This window comes from Cherax quadricarinatus, chromosome 30 (assembly GCF_038502225.1).
Source record: "Cherax quadricarinatus isolate ZL_2023a chromosome 30, ASM3850222v1, whole genome shotgun sequence".
Taxonomy (NCBI): Eukaryota; Metazoa; Arthropoda; class Malacostraca; order Decapoda; family Parastacidae; genus Cherax; species Cherax quadricarinatus.
The window spans coordinates 20,443,855-20,448,798 of NC_091321.1; the positions used below are offsets into that span (position 1 = coordinate 20,443,855).

The 4,944-nt window shown below is 41.4% G+C and overlaps 1 protein-coding gene across 2 annotated transcripts in view; it reads left to right on the plus strand.

Moving 5' to 3' along the window:
- The first annotated feature begins 748 nt into the window (after nt 1–748).
- LOC128692743 (uncharacterized) overlaps nt 749–4,944 on the plus strand; it is a 23,910-nt gene continuing 19,714 nt past the window's right edge. Inside the window, exon 1 of one of the 2 annotated variants that reach the window (XM_053782075.2) lies at nt 749–901. The gene's annotated coding sequence lies outside the window, so the exon portion shown is untranslated. Of the gene's footprint in view, nt 902–923; nt 1,072–4,944 lie in introns of those variants that run through there. The other variant, XM_053782072.2, reaches the window with a different exon arrangement.

Here is a 4,944-nt window from a genome sequence, read left to right on the forward strand (position 1 = left end):
GACTGGCACTGAGGGATAACCGTCCTATACCTTGGAGTTTTGTACTGTTGATTTGACGATGTCTCCTGTGTTTCCCTCTCGTTAGCACTGGTACAGGTGATATGATGGTGGTACAGATATGATGCTACTGTCAACAGATGAACGTCAGTAAAGATGAGAATTTCACTTCGCTAGTTGTACGTCTGGCAGTAGCTGCTGTTTGGATGCCGGTCAGCCATGTTTAAAGGCTCAAATCTTTCCCTCGTTTGGCACTGACGAAAAAAGTCCTACAGACCTGGCATTTCCTTGGAGATTTAGTTGATCAGGAATTCTGCCATGTTGTCTTCCCGTTAAACACTGGTGCAGTTGATATGGAGGTCAGTTATTTCATTTAGTGGAAAACGTCTTGTGTCTGGTTCACGTCTGGCAGCAGGTCTGGTACTTGAATGCCGGTCCCTCTTCTGTCATATTTAGTCCAATTCGTTGTCGTCACCGTCAGTTTTTAAGAACTCAAAAAAAGGTAATAATACGAAATAAGACTCGGGAAACGGAAAGGATTGGAATCTATGGCAACGCATTATTAATGTTTTTCTTCTGCTCATATTTATATACAATATTATCTGTAAATAAAATGAATCATTATTGTGGTGCTGTATATATTTCATGAGTCTCCCCTTCCACAATGACAGTTTTCTGTAGCTCATATCTCATTAAAGCCATTTTCTATGACAAAGAAAATTTTGCAAATCAGTTGCCATGTCCGCCAGGAAGCTCACACGTTACGGACAATTATACCAAAAAAAGATGTCCCTACGGTTTCCTTGTGGTCGTTTCTTAGCGATGAGTGGGCACGGAGGTGACCCCTTGAAGCCAGGTCACGTCTTCAAGAGCATGGTAGAGCGTAGGGCTCCCGGACAGCTGGGTGAGTAGCTTCAGCAGATGGGTGAAAGAGAAAGTGTTGGTGGGAGCCATATAGAGACATGGGTGTGTTGGAATAAGTCGTGCTCCAACACACCTCATCCTCCTCCTCCAACACCTTCACTTCCACCACTACCTCCTCCTCCATCATAAGCTATTTCTTCCTGTTACCAGGTAAGCCTTTGCCTTTCCGCTGCTCTAAGTAACAACCATAATCCATTTTCTATTTGTCCAGCCTGACCATCACAAGACTTCAGAACGAACCATTACGTACAAAATGTGAAATTGTTGAATGAAAGTGGAACGTGAGTGAGCCATTCTTACTCACTTCCTTCATTAAAACCTTGTCTGTCCTAATTGTAAGAGGTAATTTTTAAGCTCATTTATTTTTGTTCCTGACCACCAGTCAATAACTCAGATGGAATCTTCCTAGATTTTATTGCGATTATCCTGGGATAGTAACCCAGGATAACCCAGGAGGGTAAGTAACCCAGGATAACACTGGAGGGCTAGGAACCCAGGGTAGCCTAATAAAGCCACAATGGCTTATTTCCTAGTCGGTTCCTTTCATCGTCTCCCCCCAGGATGCCACCCACAACAATCAGGTAAAACCCAGATACATGCTAGTGCCCTCAGCCATAAACATTTAAATAATGGACCAATTCGGTTTCGGAATTTTGTTACTGAGAGAATATGAAAGTAATGTTTATGAGCAGACTCGGCACAGTAGCGGCCTGCCTTTGTACCAACCTTGACCCATTGACCAATTATTTACATTTAAAGCACATCCTGACTCATTTTTACCATTCTTTTTAATCAGCAACAACACTGTTACTGTGTTTGGGTTACCATTATACAAAGTTCTCAGCCTCGGTGAGCTGGAACGAAGTAGGAATATAGCTTCAAGAGTCAGAGTTGAGGAGGTATCATGATGCAACGTGACTCACGACTTACTCTTATAGCAGCTCCAATCAAAGGAGCTAGTCTCTGCTTCCTCGGATCAGACCTGATTACCTCACATTCCAAGTCGCTCTATCACTCCTACGACTTTAGCATATCCTGAAGATGATAATAATAATAATAATACTTGGCTTTTAATGTACGACCAAGTCATTGTGTGTGTGTGTTTACTCGTCTAATTGTGGTTGCAGGGGTCGAGACTCAGCTCCTGGCCCCGCCTCTTCACTGACCACTACTGGGTCCTCCCTCTCCCTGCTCCATGAGCATTATCATACCTCGTCTTAAAGCCATGTATGGTTCCTGCCTCCACTACATCACTTGCTAGACTATTCCACTTCCTAACAACTCTGTGGCTGAAGAAATACTTCCTGACTCATATGAGTCTTCAACTTTCATTTGTGACCCCTTGTTTGTGTCCCATCTCTGGAACATCCTGTCTCTGACCACCTTATCTATTCCACGCAGTATTTTGTATGTCGTTATCATGTCTCCCCTGACCCTCCTGTCCTGTGTGTGTGTGTGTGTGTGTATGTGTGTGTGTGTGTGTGTGTGTGTGTGTGTGTGTGTGTGTGTGTGTGTGTGTGTGTGTGTGTGTGTGTGTGTGTGTGTGTGTGCGTGAAAACTGAACTGACATAAAGCGTAAAGGATGATAGGAAAAGGAAGACACAAATGTCAAGGAGACTAAGATTTTTTCTCCTTAATACCATTTAATTTACTTGTCCAATATAATGGCGATCTTTATCTACCACAATATATGAACAATTACAAAAACCTCGCTAAAGTGTTCATGGCGTCTATTTTTGACCTTAACGTCACGTTGGGAAAACCTTCCTTTTTCCTCGTTGGGAGAGAGAGAGCAGGTTCTTATCGTTAATATGCTGGAATGATGCCGCAGTTTCTTCTATATTATGAATGAGAGCTACATGATGAGGGTCTACCTACCTACCTGCCTGCCTGCCTGCCTGCCTGCCTGCCTGCCTGCCTGCCTGCCTGCCTGCCTGCCTGCCTGCCTGCCTGCCTGCCTGCCTACCTACCTACCTACCTGCCTTCCTACCTACCTACCTACCTACCTACCTACCTACCTACCTACCTACCTACCTACCTACCTACCAGGAGGTAGGTAGATCCTATCAAGGTGAGAGCTAATCTGTGTATTCTGCCACAGGATGAGTTACTTGCATTAAGCCATGAAATGTTTCGTCATCCTGAGTTGGGAGAAGTCAGTAGGAAGATGAAGATGGAATTGGGGTAATGGAAAGGGGGTAGGGGAGATTTAAGGGAGGGGAAAATAAAGGGTGACTGGGGAAAGAATACAGGGTGAGGGAGGGGGGGGAGAATAGAGGGGTGAGGAAGGGGAGAACATGGGGGGGGGGAATATAAGGTGAGGAAAGGGAAAATAGAGGGTGAGGGATGGGAGTGGATAGAGGGTGAAAATAGAAGGGGGAAATAAAGGGTGAGGAAAGGGGGAGATAAGTTTACATAAACTTGATAAACAATACAGATATATAATTAGGACACTCGTAGTAATGTTACTGTTACTACCATCACTACTACTACCAGGAATCTATCATGTGCTAGTAATCTATCATGTGATAGAGTACTAAACATTCGTCTTACAAACATTTTGTCTCTTAGGTATTCTTTGCCCTTTAGATGTTATATATAATAATATATTTAGAAATCAATAAGTTAAGATTCTTTAGAGAAAAAACATCATTAATTAGCAGTTTTTTAAGACATCTGGGTTAGGCTAGACGCTGCTTTAGCCTAGTTAATATTTAAATATATAGACCTTTTTTTTTAAGAGTAATGAAAGTGACAAATGTTGCCTATGATAAATTTTTATTTAATGGTCAAACCGTGATATGGATATGATTTAATTTTTTTTTTACTCTAAACCGACTAAAATTACAATATATTTAAAATGTCGAATATATACTAAATAATTATCATTCGAGCACAAATTCAACTTTGGGATTTGTAAACAATTCTGTGATACAATTGTATTTTTGTCGAACGCATTTTATATGCAGCTTAATGGCATTTTTTTAGGGGGGGAGGGAATACCAAAAGTACATACAATAGGTGCTTTAACTCCTGAAATAGCTTTTACAAAATATAACCTCAACCTACATAGCTTTATTACAAGCTAAATGCAGTAAGAAGCTGTCGAATTGTCTACATTATTTACAAAGTAAACATACTTTTTTATTATATTTTGACTTTTAAAGTATGTTAGCTTATTTGATATTCTTAATGTGTTATTGATGTTCTTGATGACGACATCAGTTCACTACATAAACATGAACCTCGTATAGGATTCTGGATTTTATAGCCTTTAAAAATTAAAAGTAAATACGTATATATACATTTTTTATTTTTTTTATTATTAACACATCGGCCGTCTCCCACCAAAGCAGGGTGGCGCGAAAAAGAAAAACTTTCATCATCATTCACTCCATCACTGTCTTGCCAGAGGCGTGCTTTAGACTACAGTTATAAAACTGCAACATTAACACCCCTCCTTCAGAGTGCAGACACTGTACTTCCCATCTCCAGGACTCAAGTCCGCCCTACCTGTTTCCCTGAATCCCTTCATAAATGTTACCTTGCTCACACTACAGCACGTTAAGTCCTAAAAACTATTTGTCTCCATTCACTTCTATCAAACACGCTCACGCATGCTTGCTGGAAGTCCAAGCCCCTCACACAAAATCCTCCTTTACAATTCTGCTGAGTGGCTTAAATACTACGTACTTTTGATGCAGATTGTGTAGGTTCGAATGCTGCTGTGGACTGAGAGATAATTAGCTGTTGGAGTGTGAGCAAGGTAATATTTTGTGAAGGGATTCAGGGAAACCGGTTAGCCGGATTTGAGTCCTGGAGGTAGGAATTACAGTGTCTGCACTTTAAAGGAGAGATTTGGGATATTGGCTATTTGGAGTGATGTCTAAACTGTCAAATCTGGGCGCCTCTGCAAAGACAGTGATATTGTGTGAACGATAGCGAAAGTGTTGAATGATGATGAAAGTGTTTCTTTTTTCTGGATCACCCTTCTCGGTGGGAGACGGCCGACCACCACTACTA